An 18,434-nucleotide genomic window follows, 5' to 3' on the forward strand; every position below is an offset into this window, starting at 1 on the left:
GTTTCTTAGAAATGGCCTTGCACTTCATCGTCTCATTAGAAACAAATGCATTAGTTATATAAAATGTCTATGGCCATTAGCAGAATCATTAAATGTCTAACACCTTCTTAGGAAACTGGGCTATCCTGCTGGCTCTGAGGGGCCTATAGAGCAGAGGAAGCAGAGGCCTGAGGATTGGGCAGAAAGCAGGGAGGGACCCTAAAGTCCCTTAATACAAAAAGGTACAAATTACAGCAGGGGTGGGCAGTAATTTTTGACTAGAGGCCAATTCAGAAATTTTTGATGTGTCCCTGGGCTGCCACGGAAGGGGCGGGGCATCAGGCAGAAGGGGTGGGACCACAACACTTCCTAGCTTCCCCACTCACAGACCCTGATTGGTCTGTGGGTGGAAGAGTGCGTGAAGTCTTTGCACCTGCCCTCTCCTTCCCCCCCACAGAGAACTGCCAGCTGTTCTGAACAGCTGGTGATTCCCTCTAGGAGCCTGCACCCCTGTCAGTGGGAGGATACTTCGTGCGCTCCCCTCCACCCCCACCCCCCGCTTCCAGGTCAATCAGGAACAGGGGGAGGAGGGAGTCTGCCCCTGCCCTACAAGGAAGCGCCGTGCTTAGAGTCACCTTCCAGCTGAGCAGCAGCTAGCGGTTAACTAAATGCCAAGCCCCTTGCAGGGCAGGAGGAGACTTTGGATACATCTAAACTACATCCCTTTATCGATAAAGGGATGTAAATTAGACATATCGAAATTGTAAATGAAGCCGGGATTTGAATTTCCCACGCTTCATTTGCATAACGGCAGACGCGGCTTTTTTTTTTCTGAAAAGCCACTTTTCGAAAAAAAACCTCGGTCAAGACGGGGCTCTTTTGACAGAAATGCCCCATTTCGAAAGATCTGTTGAAAGAGGCCCATCTTGACCACATTTTTTTTTTAAAGCGGCTTTTTTTAAAAAAGCCGCCATTATGCAAATGAAGCATGGGAAATTCAAATCTAGCTTCATTTACAATTTCGATACATCTAATTTACATCCCTTTATCGAAAAAGGGATGTAGTTTAGATGTACCCTTTGTATGCTCCCCCCTTTGTATGCTCCCCTGATTGGCCGGGGGGCAGGGAGAGCACAGTCTTTTGCTCCCTGCCCTCCAGCGCACGGTGCTTGTGTCAATTTCCAGGGTTGACTGTAAGTGTTGTGTGCTCCCCTGTCCCCAGACCCTGATTGGCTTTGGGGGCAGGGGAGCAGCAGGACCTCCGCAGGCCAGATCAACCCACTTGACAGGCTGGATCCAGCCCACAGAGGCCCTTTTGCCCACCCTGGTTACAGACACAGAAAGGTACCAATACACGTTATTGTACCTTTCACATTCCACATTATGAACCAGTCACAGAAAAATAATACTGACATAACCAGAGCCTGGGCCAGCCCTCTGTTCTTTCTGACACCTGCTGCTGGGAGTGAGTTCAACTGGGCTAAGGAGCAGAATCTCTCTCACCCATCTGGCTTTACACACTGCCTAGGGGTCACCATATTTCTGTCCACCCATCTTTGGTCCATAATCCAAATATCATAATCCAGTATTTTCCTTCTATTCCCTTTCCAGTTTCCCATTTCCTCATACTCCCCTCCATCTTTAAATGCACTCAGCACTGTCCCATTAACACTCCCATTAGCTTCCTGAGAATGAGAGCGTTTCATGGTACCCATAACAGGTCAGATCAGGAGTAATACTCCATCCACTGTGCCTTTACCATGCCTCCCCAGGCTGAAGGTTCTGTAACCAGCTCCACCTTTGAGTTCTAGTCCTTAGTGCATGAGCCTCCTGTGTTAAACATGGACCTAACATGCCCAAACCTGCTCGCCTTCACTGTCTGAATTTTCACACTACTGTACTTTATATGCAGAATGAAAAGACATTAATCACACAGGGGTTTTAGGCTGGATGGTGAGAAATGCCAAAGGTTTTAAAACAGCAGATCAAAAGCATGCTCATTTGCCAGCAGTTCAAGGCTGTTAGTTGATCGGGCCCATATATTTAACATAAGCTTTCCTGTCAATTACAGAATAGTTAAGTTTGACTTCTGGAGAGCATTTAACTACATGGATCATGATTGTTCCGTAATGCTAATACCTATTCAATGCACCGGCTGCAAATACTAATAAGCTAAATGTTTTTTATAATAGTATTGTAGCAGGAAAGCATTGCTTTTTATCAGCTAATAGTGCATGATATTAGGACTCAGAGGAATCACTCTCTGGCTTCTGTCATTGGCTGCATTCACTGTGATCTTGGGTTTTCGCTTCTCTGTACCTCACTTTACCCATCTGTGAAATGGAAGCCTGCTTTGCATTGTCACATTGTCTGTTGCATGTAGGCTAATAGGAACATGAAAAACAATGTGCAGGTATAAACTACTGCAGTAAGTCTATCCAACATCCTGCCGGGTGATGCAAGTTACTGTCACTAAGTGCTGTCCACACCAGTGCTATCTCTTAAGGGTATGTAACAAAAAAGAACAAATCAATAGTGTGGCACAAAATAGTTTAACATTTCAAAGCAACGTGGAAGTTTCCCTCCCCTCCGCTTCCGTGCCCTCTCCCCCCCCCCCCCCCCCCAAATCAGGTATAACTTCCATCTGGATATTTTATAATTGAAAGAACATTTGAGAAACAGCTAAAGTAAAATGGAACTAAAATGATCGGTTAATGGACACTGTCCCTGGGCCCGCTGACAAAAGGGGGGCAAAAGCAGCAGCTGCCCTGGGGCCTGGTGATTCAAAGAGGCCCCAGGGCTCCCTGCTGCTGTCACTGCTGCTCCTGCAGCAGTGGTAGTGGGAGCCCTGGGCCTTTAAATTGCCTCCCGGAGTTCCATGTCTCGCACTTTGGGCAGCTCTGAAGGCTGGGGGAAGGGAGTGGCACACTCCAGGCAGCGCAGAGGACTGGCTGCTTCTGGCCTTGGCCATTCTGCTTGAGGTCCTTCCTGGAGCGCAGAGTGACACACACACCCCACTGTGCCAGAGGTCCATGGAGGCTGTTGGCACCCTGACTACCCCCATTCAGCATCTTCATCCATAATGAAGGGTGACTGACAACTTGCTGGAGTGCATCCCAGTCTGCTTGCTTCATCCACAAGTCAAGTGATTAAAGCCTCCTTCGGATCCAAGGACTTTCTAGGTCTAACCTGCAGACATCGTCACTGCAAAAGCGTCATGCACGTTTGCACAGTTGGACTTGTTTGCCAGAGTCAAGACTGAAATTGCAGGGATGTTGTAACTTGGCATTGAGTTACATTGGCAGAGCTGCTTGGGGAACCCAGGACTGGAATAACAGGGGGTGCTGTATATCAGTAGTGAGGTGCTGGCCAAAGCTGACACCCTGGCCTATTTGCACTATGCTTTGTCATATACAATGCTGTCACCTCCTTAATGGACTAAATTCACAGAATTCTTTAAAAGGGATTTACTCTTGTCTCAAGTTCTAGTCTTCAGGGTGTGTTTGGAGTGTCAGAAATATTTTATTATTTTACTTATAAATTAGGATCATATGACATTTACTAGGGTCATAATTCTTCTAGCAACAGATTCTTTCCTTTCCCTTGACAGATTAATTAGAATAAAACATGTTTACCTAATGCACTAAATTGCAAGACAGAGGAGATGGGAAGGCACACTGGTTTCCAACTGGAAAATCTCATTAATATGTTGTTCTATTTTCAGCTACCCAGCAATGTTAGTTCATGTTTAAAGAGTGAGAGTAAAACTGAAAATTTTCTTTTGCTTTATCAGATTCTGATCCATTTTGCTTTGCAGGACAAAACTTTGTCTGCAATATCAATACTGCAGCCATAATTAAAAGCCTGCTCATTCTTCCACTAAAACCCCTGCTCCTTTTACACCCAGGAGTTAGTAACATCTAATATGGGCTCTAGGGATATTAAATATTGGTTAATTGAATAGTCAAGTAACCTCATGAATTCTTATCTGTAAGTAAACTATTCTGTAGACCTTGGGGGCAGGGCTGGCAGCCAGTGCGCCTCACCCCCAAGAAGCCTCCTGCCATTCCATGCTGCTGCCTCTGTATCAGAGTCAGCAGCGTGGGTGCCAGGCAGGAGATGGCCTGCAAGGGAAGTGAGTTTAAAAACCAGCTCCCTGTGTAGACTGGCTGCCTGTCACACTGTGCTGAGAAAAGGCAAAAGCAACACTGCGTCCAAGGAATGAGTCTGCTTTTTCGGAATTTTTTTTGAAAAAGCAGATATCCTCTTTCACCATCTCTGGAACCCTCGTTCTATGAGAAACAAGGGATGGCTCGAAAGAGCACTTTTCCCCGAAATTTGGTGCCGTGTAGACACGCCAAATTTTGGAAAAGCTTCTTTTGAAAGTAAATCAGAAAAAGATATACAATTTGCGTACCTTTTTCCGATTTACCAGTGCAGTCTAAACATAGCCTAAGTCTATGCCTACATAGCAGCGTTATGTCAAAATAACTGACATTATTCCGAAATAACAAAAAGCGCATCTCCGGTACAAGCCTTTATTTCAAAATAAAGTCAAGCCAGAAGACTTCTTACTCTGACTCATGGTAACCCTCATTTCAGGAGGAGTAAGGGAAATCGAAGGAAGAGTGTTCTTCCTTTGACTTCCTGCTGTGTAGATAGTACCAAAAGCCAAAGTGAGGTATTTCAACTTCAGCTACGCAATTGATATTGCTGAAGTTGCATAGCTTAATTCAGCTGTAGCTCTGTGGTGTAGACTTGCACTTAGTGTAGAACTGGCCATAGACTAGGGCTTCTGCATGACTTTGTTTATACGTATTGCAATGCTTACTGCTCTCTTGTAGGTGGAGATTTTAAAACTAGAAAGTGATTTGACTGGATGAATTACATAGGGATTCAGGGGGAGGCAATTTAGGTCACCTATATCCAGATTTTAACCTAGATAATCAGAAGTAAAAGTGTAGGGCAGGAATTCACTGTGGTTATCTGCCATTGACACTTTTTAAATAAATCATATAGCAATACATTTTATTTAACGAATAATTGAACCAAAAAAGAGAACTTTGTGGATTTGCTTTACCTTGCAGGGTAGCGGGATAATCTGTGGGTGTCTTTGTTTTGGTAGGGGAGCAGTAGATGAGGGTTCTTACCAACTTCTATCCTTGATTCCATGTTTGTAACAATTTTCATATTCCTTTTGAGTAATTTTCCATAGACAGTCCCTTTGCTTCTTATACAAATGTAAACTTGAAATCTGGGATTCTGCACCATCCAATACTTTTTTACTACTTCAGATTTCTATAGTCCTATAAAAAGTGTGTATCTGAAAAGCTCTAGTGAGGTACCTTACTATACTCTAAAAATGCAGACCAACAAAACCAACAGCTGTTTATACAAACCTGAAAATACACTCCTTTTACCATTTATCTATGCCAGCAGCTTGCAGCAAATTCCTCCTTCTGCAAAACCTATGGACGAGAAATGGGCTGTTTAGTGTGCTCTGAAGATCCATGTATTCAGGCTGTTTGGTGACGTGGGGGCACCTATGCATCTCGGTACTTCTTTGGCCCTCATCACAGTATCTGAATATCAATTAAGTATTGTAAATACCTGCAAAGATTTCACAGGTGTGAAGAGGGATGTTGAGGCAGAACACTTCATAGAAATACATTGAAATGGGAGATACAGAAGTACAAAAGATGTTTTTTCAACGAACAATGACCACTATCTTAGCACTGTCGCTCCTTTATAAAGAAGGCTGTTTGGACTGTGTGGCACTTTGTGCTTGAAGGGAAAGAAGCTCACTCTCTTCTTAATAAAAATCCTGACTAACTCTTTCCACTCAAGACTCGCAATCTTGACCACAAGATGCTGGAACAGTGGCAAAAAAGGAATAAATCTTTTCTCCTCACTAGCCCATCAGCAGTTTGCATTTATGGACATTCTAAGGCACATGTAGGGCCAGGTTAAATACAGGCTTGTTCCAAAACTTGTGCACACAGATTCTTTAGCCCTGAGTTGGGCTTCCTCATTGCAAGCCGGATGGGCTGGGATTAATTTATTTTTAAATCAAATCTGGCATTTCTTTTACTCAGAATGCGGTCCCATTCTGCTTCCTGTATGCTAGAGAATCCAGACAGGCAAGTTTTTATTTTTCCTCTTTCCTGGTGGAAGGTTCTGCTGTAACTATTCCACCAGGCATTTTCTCTGCATCCAAAGAAAGAATAATCATGACTATTAATCTCTGTGAAAAGTGCAGAGAGGATGAACACAAGAAACCCTTCCATCTAAGTGAGTTTTAGGCTTTCATTTTACCAGAGCAGATTCAGGCATTGAGTTAGAGCTGCAGACCTTCTTTTTCACAGCAGGATTCTTACACCTTGTCTGAGGTAGTGATCAGAATAGGATTCGATTGGATGATTTGCTGAAAGAATATTCCTAGTCCTGATTTCTCTTTCCCAGAGAAAAGCCCCATAAAGGAGCCTGAATGTGTCAGATTCCCTGGTGGGGGAGGGGATGACCCCTCAGATTTCCTTCGTGGAATTCATATCAAACCATTCTGTTTTAATCCCTTCCATCTCCTGCTGTGTTCTGCTCCCCAAAGATGCAGATTCCTTGAGACCTCATGAAAGCTTGGGGGCAGTGTTCCCTCTAAGCTGCAGGGCAGCACAACTTCATAGGTGATTAATCAGCCCTGCCCAGTCAGTCACCTGTGAAGCCATGCTGCCACATAGCGTAGAAGGAACAGTGCTTGGAGGCCATGGGGAAGGGCAGTTATAGTGCCCTCTACCCAGTGCTCCCTGGCAGAAGGGTCCTGGAGTCATAATGCCAAGAATTTCATTGCCTGCAATTGCCTCTGGATCCTTTTCTCAGAGGTCTCTAAGGCAATGTCTACACAGCAGCGTTATTTCAGAATAACTGATGTTATTCCAAAATAACATAATCCATGTCTACACTACAAGCAGTTATTTCAACATAATGTCGAGCTGGAGGACTTCTTACTTGGACTTCTGTAACCCTCATTTTATGAGGAGTGAGAGAAGTCGGAGGAAGAGTGCTCTTTCTTGGACTTCCTGCTGTGTAGACCATGCCATAAGACAGAATAATCTATTTCAGCTTAAACTATACAATTGATATAGCTCAAGTTGCGTAGCTGATTTCAGCTTCAGCCCTGTTGTGTAGACATGCCCTAATGGTGCAGAAGAGGCTCAATGGAAAAGTGCATGCAGTCTGAGTTAACTTTTTGGCAGAGTCCTTTTGAAGATTGGTGTGCAGCCTGTTTGGCCCCTCCCTGCTGCTGGAACTAGGGTGACATGCATTGCGAGCCACTGACCCCCATTTCTGGGCACAGGCAGTGTGTCTGACTCAGCGTGGCTTAATGATTTTTCCAGAAGGGAAATAAATGCAGTTTATTTTCGATTACTTTTCTTGGCTCTCCTCTTTGCCATCCTAGAGTGGGAGCCATCATATCATATGATGGCTCAGGAGAGATTCACATGCCACCCACCTGATTAGTAGAGCACCTGCAGCTAGGTTTTTTTGTTTCTTCTGGTGGTGCACATTCGCACATGCCTCGGTGCACATAACAAATTGATTCCACATGTGCATGGAAAAGTTTAAAGAAAACATTGTGATAATGGGTGATGTTTGTATTAGGGATGTAACATTTTGATTACTTGGTTAATCAAATAGTCAGTGCAATCAAGTCAATCGATTACTTGATAAGGGCACTTCCACCTTTGAAGTGTAGCAATAGCTGTTGCTACACATCAAAGGCAAAAGTGCTGCAGGGAACATGGGGTCAGCAGGGGACTCAAGTAGTCCTCTGCTGGCCCATGCTTCCCGTGAAATTGTCAAAGTGGCAGCACTGCATGGAGCTCAGGGTCAGCAGGGGACCCCCGGCTGCACGAGGCGTTTCAAAGCGGCTGTGCCTCATGGAGCCCGGGGCCTGGCCCCCGGCTCCACATGGCGCTGCCACTTGGAAGCACCTCCTCTTTTTCCCACACTCCTTGCTGCCTCTTTCTGACAGAGGCAGCAAGGGGGTTGGGGTGGGAGGAATGACTAGTCGACTAGTCTTTCACATCCCTAATTTGTATCTGAGGTGGAACATTCTTAGTTCTTATAATTCCCCTTTTATTCTCCCAACATCCACGCTCCCAGATTGAGCTAAGCTGCCTTTCTAGCTCTACCAGACTGCTGATATATTTGTCTCAAACACGATGTTCCTTCATTTCCATCAGTTGCATTAAAATTATGCTGCACACACAGCAGTTACCAAAGTCACTTTGCAAGGATAATCAACTACCACTAACAGATTACTGGATCCTGAAAGCTAATTGGTTATGTCTTCCTGATGACTTTTTAATGGGAGTAATAATAGTTTGGGAACACAGAGGCACAGAAGTTGTCAGACTAGATCAGACTAGGTGTCTCTTTTAGTGCAATATCTTGTCTCTAACAATGGCCAGTATTGGATTTTTCAGGGGAAAAGAGTGAGAAACCCTGTAGCAAGCAGCTCTAGGATAACTGGTCTCCAAGAAAAGTTTTCTTCTAATTCCTGGTAGTTGTAGATTGGTATATATACCTTGAAAGAAGAGGATTTATATTCTATCCAAAACTACTTTAATAGTTTTTTAGCATTTTTATACTATTATAAAGACAATTCCAGATGTACTTACAGATGGCAGCAGCTTCCTCCAGAATCAAAGCATCAGGGTCAGCAGTAAATGGTGATCAACAGGCTTTTAGTTGAATAATTTCTGCTGCTTGCATGGCTAGCCAGCTGACATTAATCTTTGTTCTAAGATGAGGCTAGATAATTTTTCTCCCTCTTTGCCCTTCACTTCTGTTTTAATTGTAATCTCAGCTAATGAGCCAAGAGAATTCCGTTAATAGTGACAATTATATTAGAATGGCACAGAGAGAATGATAAAGTGATACAGAAAAAAACACACTAGGAAATATGTCACTAGCATGTAGGGGATGGCCTTGTGTTGTCATACCCTTGCTGGCAGCAGGGAAGGCCAGAGGGACAGTATGCATTGCACAAGAGGGTACAGGCAGTCCCCAACTTATGCGGATCCGACTTATGTCGGATCCGCAGTTACGAACAGGGCTGCCCCGGAGGACACGGACTGCGGGACCTTGCGGTCCTGCCGCCCATGTACTCTGGGGCTTTCTCCGCGTCTCCCTGGTCTGCAGACCAGGAAGCCGCAGAGCAAAGCCGCGGGGGGGCTCGGGCAGCGGGACAGACCAGGGAGACTGGGAGCAAAGCCGCGGAGGACCCAGGTGGCGGGACCGCGGTGTGTCTCGGTCCGCCGCCCGCGTCTTCCTGGTCTGCTGGGGTGGGGGGGCGCAGCTAGTACGCCCCCCCCTCCAGCAGACTAGGCTTTTCTCCAGATGCCTGTGGCAGAGCAGCTGGGGCGCTGCCGGTTGGTCCCGCAACGCCGCTCTGGGCGCTACTGGACCAACCCGGCAGCACCCCAGCTGCTCTGCCCCAGGCGTCCTGATTCAGCCGCTGCTGGTCAGTTTCAGCAGCGGCTGAATCAGGACGCCTGGGGCAGAGCAGATGGGGTGCTGCTGGGTTGGTCCAGTAGCGCCGAGGAGCGGCGCTACTGGAGCAACCCAGCAGCACCCCAGCTGCTCTGCCCCAGGCGTCCCCAAGTCAGCTTCTGCTGAAACTGACCAGCGCTGACTACAGGAAGCCCGAGGCAGAGTTGCTCTGCCCCAGGCTTCCTGGAATCAGCTGCTGATCAGTTTCAGCAGCAGCTGACTTGGGGACGCCTGGGGTTCTTAAGTTGATTCTGTATGTAAGTCAGAACTGGCGGTCAGTTTCAGCAGCGGCTGAATCTGGACGCCAGTTCCGACTTACATACAGATTCAACTTAAGAACAAACCTACAGTCCCTATCTTGTACGTAACCCGGGGACTGTCTGTACATCTACACTACAGCTCAGATCAGTGCTCTGAGATTGAAACACTGGTGGTCGATTTATTGGGTCTAGTGGAGACCCACCAAGTCAACTACAGGTCACTTTCTGGTCGGCCCTATTACTCTACTTCAGTTGAGAAGAGTAAGGGAAGTCGACAGGAGAGTTTCGCCCATTGACCTGCTGATGGTGTAGAGCCCACGGTAACTCAATTTAAGGTATGCCAACTCCAGCTACATTATTCACATAGCTGGAATTGCATAGCTTAAGTGGCTTTCTGCTGTAGCATAGGTGTTGCCTTAGGAAAAGAGAAGCTTACCTTTTCTGACATCCTTATTGCTTAATTTACCCAAACAGTCAATAAATGCATTCTAAGAGTTGTCCTGTTCTGATTATTTCTTATCTACACCTAATACCAAACTGTGTTGGTCAATTTCTTTTCCAGGGTCTACATTTAAGTCTGTTGGCATTGCATTATTGCAGAAAAGATTGGAATCACAATAAAGTACAGGTTTTTGTGTCAGGGAACAAAATGGAAAAATAGTCTTTCTAATGTACTGGGGGTTGCGCCCACTACTCGCTATGCTCACCAACACCCCTCTCTAGTGACCAGAGAGCCTGATGACCTAATTCTTTCACGTGACAGGAAGAATTTTGAGAGAGAAAGAGAGAGAGAGAGAGATGATTGCATTTAGGTGACAAATCTGAAGAATTGTCCCAGATTGAGGTGTCATTTAGAGGAGGTTTTGGAACAAATTGATAAACTTAACAGTAACATGTCACCAGGACCAGATGGCATTCACCCAAGAGTTCTGAAAGTTCCATAATTTCACATCTGAATTCTGTTAACTGTGGTTTGTAACCTATCCTTTAAATCAGCTTCTGTACCTAATGACTGGAAGATAGCTAATGTGATGCCAATATTTAAAAAGTGCTCTAGAGGTGATCCTGGCAATTACAGACCAGTAAGTCTAATGTCGCTACCGGGCAAATTAGTTGAAACTATAGTAAAGAATAAAATTATCAGACACATAAATGAACATAATTTGTTAACATGGTTTCTGTAAAGGGAAATTATGCCTTACTGATCTACTAGAGTTCTTTGAAGGGGTCAACAAACATGTGGACAAGAGGGATCCAATAGATACAGTGTACTTAGATTTCCAGAAAGCCTTTGATAAGGTCCCTAACCAAAGGCTCTTTAGTAATGTTAGTTGTCATGAGATGAGAGGGAAGGTCCTCTCATGGATTGGTAACTAGTTAAAAGACAGGAAACAAAGGGTAGGAATAAATGGTAAGTTTTCAGAATGGAGAGAGGTAACAAAAATGATTAGGGGTTTGGAAGGGGTGCCATATGAAGAGAGATTAAAAAGTCTAGGACTTTTTACCTTAGAAAAGAGGCAATTAAGGGGGGGTTACAATAGATGTCTATAAAATCATGACTGGTGTGAAAAAAGTGAATAAGGAAAAATTATTTACTTGTTCCCATACCATGAGAACTAGGGGTCACCAACTGTTTATCAGAGGCAGAAAATGGATGACAGGAGAGGGGTCACTTGATGATTATCTATTCTGTTAATTCGCTCTAGAGCATCTGGTATTGGCCACTGTCAGAAGACAGGATACTGGGCTAGATAGATCTTTGGTCTCACCCAGGATGGCCATTCTTATGTTCTTATGTAGAAGTGCAGGGCTATAGGGTATCAGAGACGTGTTACTTTAATAAATTAGGAAATAGCATTTAGCAGAGAGTATGGAAACACTCACTTGTATTACAGAGAAGAAAGGTAGTCTTGGGAAGTCAGTAAGATGTGACTCAGGCAACCTGGGTTAAAATCCTAGACTTTCTGTGTAACCTTAGGCAAATCATTTAATCCTTCTGTACCTCAGTTCTCTATTATAAAACTGTGATGATAATACTTCCTCTTCCTCCCCTTCACTACCATTTTGTTAGTTTTGGTTATTTAGAGTTCTTAAAGGAAGGGGTGGTCTCTTACTATGTGAATATAGCACTACCGGGCCTGATCTGAGTAGGGATGTAAGCGGCTAGTCTACTATCCGATAAGCAGGGATCGACAAATACACACGCCCACTTGCCCGTGGCGAGTAGATTTTGCCAGCTGGCGAGTGCAGGGGCGGACTGGCCCGGTGAGCCGTTGTAACGGGTTGGCCGAAGCCCTCACTACGGGCGGCGCAGCCCCATCCAATCCGCCAGCCGGCGGAGGAGCAGAGTGCTGCCAGGGAGGGGGAACTGCAGTGATTCTGAGCGCCGGGCTGCCTGCGTGCAGCTGTGGTGCGAGGAGATGGAGTGCCGGCATATGCCAGGACGCTGGCGTGACATGGCCACGCTGATTTTAAAGGGCTGTGGCAGCTCGGCTCTGGCTGCGTGTCCCCGGCAGCTGGCTGCAGCGCGTGGCGGAGCCAGGCCTCACCCCACCGGCTCCAGTCCTGCCACGGCCCCAGCCCCTCGCTTGTGAGAGACTGCTCTCAGCCAACCGCCTGGCTCTCCGTGCCCACCCCGCACCCCAACTGGCTCCTGCCACCCTTTCACCATGCCGCCCCTGCACCTCGGATCCCCTGCTCTCCCTCTGGGTATGCACAGCCCTTGCATCCCGCACCCTGCTCCTCCCGATCCCTGCTTCCCCCCCCAGCTCTGTGCTGCCTGTTCCCTACACTGCCCCTAGACACCGATCCCTCTGTCCCTCCTGTTCCCTGCGCCCCCTCCATCGCACCCTGCACGCTGCTTCCCCCATCCCTGCATTCCTCTGCCCCTGTGCCTCCTGTTCCCCGCGCCACCCCTGCCTCCCCCCCACTGTTCCCTGCACCCCGCTGGCTCTGTGCTGGCTCTGCACCCTGTTTCCCCTGTGGGTTGGGAGTGAGGGGTGCTTGTCCATAGGGAGGGGCTGGACAGTGCAGGGAAAAGGCTGCTGAGACCCAGCAGCGAGTGAAAGGGGGAGTTCACTTGAAGCACCTTTGCCTTTATGGAAAAAAATGAATGAAAATGCTATTTGCTATTTATAGGGCTAAAATGCTGGGACAAAAATGAAAACAAAAGAAACTCTTTGCAAAATGCAAATGTGTAAAAGACAACAAAAAAAGGGGGGGATGTTTTGCTTGGCCCTGGGGGAGGGGAAGTGGCAGGGTTGGGCTGTGAAGAGGGGAGGGGAAAAATATGGGGAAGGGGCTTGTGCTGAGGGGAGGGAAGGGAAGGAGGTCAGGAGAAGAAGAAGAAGAAAGGGGAAGGCACCAAGGGACAGGGGTTCAGGAGAGACAAATCCCAGAGGGCCAGGTGCAGACAATGAGGAAAAGGGCAGGAGGGGAGGTGTCAGTGGGAGGGGGAAACAGGGTGATGCTGGGAGAGGAGAGGGTAAGGGCACTGGGGGCTAGAGGGAGGAGGGGGAGGTGCTGGGAGAAGCCTTGAAAGAAGGGATGGGCACGAGGAAGGTGGGGATGGAGCAAGGCACATGTGAGGGCACAGGGGCATGAGAGGAATGGGGGCAGAGGGTCCTGAGGGGGTGGGTATCAGGGAAAAAGTGGGCAAAGGGGGCAGGGACAGTGAGGGAAGGGAGAGGAACCAGGAGGGTGCAGGTGCCAGGAGATTCTGGGGGTGAAGCAGAAGGGCAGACACCTGCAGGAGAGGGACCAGCCTCAGAGGAGAGAGGCAGGTCAGGTGTGTAGAGGGAGGTGTTAGGAGAGGGGATGAGGAGGGGTAGCTCACTTGATCAGAGTGGGACTACTGGAGGAGTGGGCACAGGGGGGAGAGAAGGGCTGGTGGAGGGGGGCAGGTCTCAGGAAGGCTGAGGGCAGCGAGAAGGGCAGGAGTCTGGACAGCAGAGGAGGGTGAGGGGTTGGGGGGCAGCAGGCACCAGGGGAGCTGATGGAGCAAGAGGAGGAGACATGGCAGCAGAGGGAAAAGGTAGAAGTTTAAAAGATATTTATTAATAACTTGTGTGATATTTATTAAGAATGTATTAGTAATTACTGTTCTTATTCTTATTAGGAATTTATGCCGTTAAAAAAACACTTTTGGGGGCGAGGGGGAGGGTGGCGAGTCCCTTTTTTGTCTGGCGAGTAGGGTTTTCCATAATTTGTCGAGCCCCACCGATAAGCATAAGCTTATTGGATAGTCGACTAGTGATGTGACTAGTTGCTTCCCCCCTTGCTGCCTCTATCAGAGAGAGGCAGCGGAGGGCAGGGGGGGAGAAGCAGGAGCTGGTGCTGCGGGGAGCTGGCTTAAAAGCTGGTTACTCCTAGCACTGTGTCTGCTGAGGGCACAGGAAGTAGAGGCACAGCGGGAAACAGCATGAGCAGTGACTGAAGCAGTCTCCCCTGGTGCCAGTTCTACTGTGATTCTGCTTTTGAAATGTACATGAGTCCCGACAGGGCTCTTGTACATTTCCAAGGGTCAGGCGCTGCAGGGAGTGCAGGGCCAGCGGGGGAGTCCTGCTGACCCCACGCTCCCTGCAAGGGCTTCTACTTTTGAACTGTAGCAAGAGCCCAATAGGACTCTTGCTACAGTTCAAAGACTGAGGTGCCCTTAACAAGTAATCAAGTAGTTGATGGAAATCCCATCGCCTATTTGATTAGTTAATTAATCTAAATTTAACATCCCTAGGTCTGGGTTGGAACTTCAAGGCATTACAATAAACAATAGTTAACATCTACTTACCACATGTATAATAGCAACAATAAATTAACTCGACATAGAGCTTTCAAGCCAAAGATCTTAGAGCACTTTACAAACATTCATTTAATATCACTAAATTCCCTAGATTGAGAAGGATTATTATCTACATTTTAGAGGGAGAGATTGCCCCAAATCCATATATGGGATTATTGTCAGTACTTGCAGTTAATATTGTGTTGTGACTTATATTACCTGTAAAATCCAGCCTCAGAAAAAGGGTATAGACTATATACGGTATGTGCATATTCTGTTGAAATACACTTGGGTACCGAATAATGTTAGCATGCATGCTGCCTGGTACAGTGTCTTGTTCCTGTTAAAAATATCAAATTTGTTTCAGATTCCCTTACAGTAGGACCTGCATGTGTAACATGTTAAACAGCTACTGTTACGGGAATAACAAAAAATGGTAGGCATTCCCTCTGCAGACATAGCTATTAAATGAAATTCTTTGTTCAGAGGCTTTTGGTGACACCCTTGGTGAAGCAGTTGCACCACTGAGAAGATAAACAATGCCATAAGTTCCATGGCTTAGAAACGGAAGAAGATAATCATTTGCTAAATTGAAAAAAGACAAAGCCATTCCAGAATTAAACCCTGCCTTGAAGTTCTTGAGAAGTTTTATAAACAATGGAAAATAGGAAAAAAGAGCAGTAAAAACTAAGCTATTTTCAGTTTTTGTTTTTGTTTTTAATTGACTGCAAATGTGTCAGTTTTCCTGAAACTGGAAAGAGAATGAATTACCCTGAAAAGAGTTAGAAATAATACAGAAAAGGGCACATAGATATGTGAGATGCTTTTTGTATTTTAACCGCTATTCATTATTGCCTGTGCTTTTTCATTCAAAGGTCTACTGTACTACTGTCCTACATATGAGATCCATGATCACACAACAACATCCAGAGATTCATTTCTATGTCAATTGTTGTATATTTGTTCTCATTGATACTTGCGGAGATGATTAGAGAAAACACAAGTGCTGATACAACATTACTAATACACATACAGGAGATTCCCTAGTTGGCATCCATCTTAATAAGATCCACACATAAATTCATAATATCTTAGGGTATGTCTACACTACCCCCCTAGTTCGAACTAGGGGGGGTAATGTAGTCATATGGAGTTGCAAATGAAGCCCGGGTTTTGAATTTCCCGGGCTTCATTTGCATAAAGCCGGACGGCGCCATTTTTAAATGCCGGCTAGTTCAGACCCCGTGCCGCGCGGCTACATGCGGCACAGACTAGCTAGTTCGGATTAGGCTTCCTAGCTAGTCCGTGCCGCATGTAGCCGCGTGGCACGGGGTCCAAACTAGCCGGCATTTAAAAATGGCGCCGTCCGGCTTTATGCAAATGAAGCCCGGGAAATTCAAATCCCGGGCTTCATTTGCAACTCCGTATGACTACATTACCCCCCCTAGTTCGAACTAGGGGGGTAGTGTAGACATACCCTCAGTTATGTTCATCATCCATCCAAGTAGGAGGGGACAGGAGACAGTTTAGAACCTGCCAGGTTTGCTTTTAGCTAGGCCGAGCAGATGACATGAAACATGGTTTCTTGCCCACCATCTGAGCTGTTAACCCATGGCACTCCCAGATGTGAGAAGTTTAGGGTGCCCTGTTAATTAAAAAAATAAAAATGCTCTGCCTTCCAGGTCAAAATGACACAAGCAGGTCCCTGTGAAAAAGTAACAGGTATGTGAACAGTTAGCCCTTTTATTTGTATAGGGTAAAAACTAGAAACCGCAGCTCCTTGTGCACGCACATATAACAGAAAGCTTTGCAATCCAGGTAAAAAAGGGAGAATCTTCTGTGAGTGGGGATTGAACCCAGCTGTCCCAGCGAGAATAGCAGGTCCTGACCACTCAATCAACAATTGACTTGAAATGATGAGCCCAGTGTCTACCTAAATCCCTTGGCAGGAAACAGAATCTAGTACAGGTGCTTTTTAAAGCATGCACAGTTGTATGTAATTATATATCTAGCTAGATAAGAGTCTGCCCAACAGAGTGACCAGTAGTAGCAGCCGGTGATGTTAATATGTTTTGAAGTGAACCTAATCCCCTAAGGAATTAGGTTGATGCCACTGATTCATTCCAAGTAGACCACTGAAACATCAGACTGCAGGTGGTCTGACTAAGAAGCTCTGTATTCCACTACCAATCCCCAGAGCCCTCCTACTGCTTTTGGTGGTATTACCTCACACATACATGCAGAGCCCCATAGATGCTAAGTGAGGAAAGTGAGAACACTTGTAACAGAAAAAACAGCCTCGGAAGCTGTTATGTGTTTCGATTAAAGAGGGGGGTTAGCGCTGTGCTGGTGTCTGGTTAGCCAGAGAGAAAGTTCTGATAATGATGTATCTGACCCTGGAACGTCCTTGTGTGTCTTGAGTAGTTATCTTGTTGCATTTCTTTGCTAATGTCCCTGTGGGGAGAGAGACTTGGCTTTCCTAAGGTTTTTAGCTGTTATTTTAGCAAAGACACTGTAGTTTAGACTAGGGAAATGGTAGGGGCGGAGCAGGAGCCAAACTGCAAAGAGGTAGAACCAGATAGTACTTTAGAGAGAGCTGCCCTTGGGCGACTCCTTCCAAGGGGTGAACCAGTATTGGAGCCCCCTCTGAAAAACACAGGTAGGAAGTTCTGAGTTGGCCCTGAATATGTGTCATGTGATTCCTGTTTCTCCCGGTTCCATCTTGTTTTCAGACCCTGGTAATATTGGTGAGTTCAAAGGCGGGGTTTGTGTCCATCTTCACCATAGGAAAGGAATTGTGGGGAAGAGAGCAAAGTGTCCACACGAGCTATTCTGCTATTCCCCACGTCAATGCTTTGGGAAGCAGAGCATCCATTCTTGTTTGATTAACTCGTACAAGGAGATCTGTCAGGGAGAGCATGAACTCAGTGCTTGGCTCCTCATCACACACCCACACAAATAATATGAAATAACCCCATTTCTACTGAGGCTGAACATTATCCAGCCATTTCAGTTTAATTGCTAAAAAAGAGGCTAGAATTGGAGTTCTGTGGGATTTTGCATGGTCTGTGCTTCTGAAGGGTTTTTTTTTTTCTGTGTCCCTTAAGGTGACAATAAGAGAGAGAGAGGCGCGAGGAGCCAGAGAGAGAGAGCTGATGAGTTTGTGGTGTTAAAAGAATTGAGTGAAATATCACCTGCTGTAGGTAATGCATTCCAGCCCCATTATGTTTCCATTCTTGGCAGCCATACTCTTGGGGTGCTATAACCTACCTGATGCTAATAAGGGCAGTTACATGGAGTTTAACAGTATTGTAGTTCTCAGACCTATGCTACAGCCTCGCGTCAGGCTTCATAAGGAAGATTATTATTATTATAACAGAAAACCTCATAATTCTTACATGACACTTTGATTACAGGTTGTTGATGTGATTTTGCAACAAAAGTGAATCCTTTAATAAAGCTGCTAGATTAGACCTATGCTTGGATGGATCAAAAGATGGGTTCCTTAAGTGGCATTGAAAGCCAAGGTGTGGGGGATTTCAGAGTAAACCACGATTGGTGAAATTTGAGCAGGCATAATTTTCTGTGCCTCCACAACAGCTTAGTACACTGGATGTACAGCTTCTTCATTTGTTGAGATTAGTCCAGGTTTGGGTGGTCAGAGCCTGAAGTGTACCAGATAAATCTGATCTACCAAATGAGCTCAGACTTGACAAGAGAGCAAAATGTAAAGCAATAGACAACACATTGCTACTGAGAGAAAGTTAATTCTTGGTATGTCTCAAGACTGAGACATGGAGGTTGATAAGATAGAAGCAGGATAAATATTATCATTTACAAGTACTTCCCTTCCCTGTGAACTTGAA

General features: G+C 45.9%; 1 protein-coding gene across 1 annotated transcript in view; it reads left to right on the forward strand.

Moving 5' to 3' along the window:
• AR (androgen receptor) overlaps window positions 1–18,434 on the forward strand; it is a 139,748-nt gene that overhangs the window by 73,471 nt on the left and 47,843 nt on the right. The gene's annotated exons all lie outside the window — the stretch shown is intronic.

The sequence above is a fragment of the Pelodiscus sinensis genome, chromosome 13, assembly GCF_052426305.1.
Source record: "Pelodiscus sinensis isolate ZL-2025 chromosome 13, ASM5242630v1, whole genome shotgun sequence".
Taxonomy (NCBI): Eukaryota; Metazoa; Chordata; order Testudines; family Trionychidae; genus Pelodiscus; species Pelodiscus sinensis.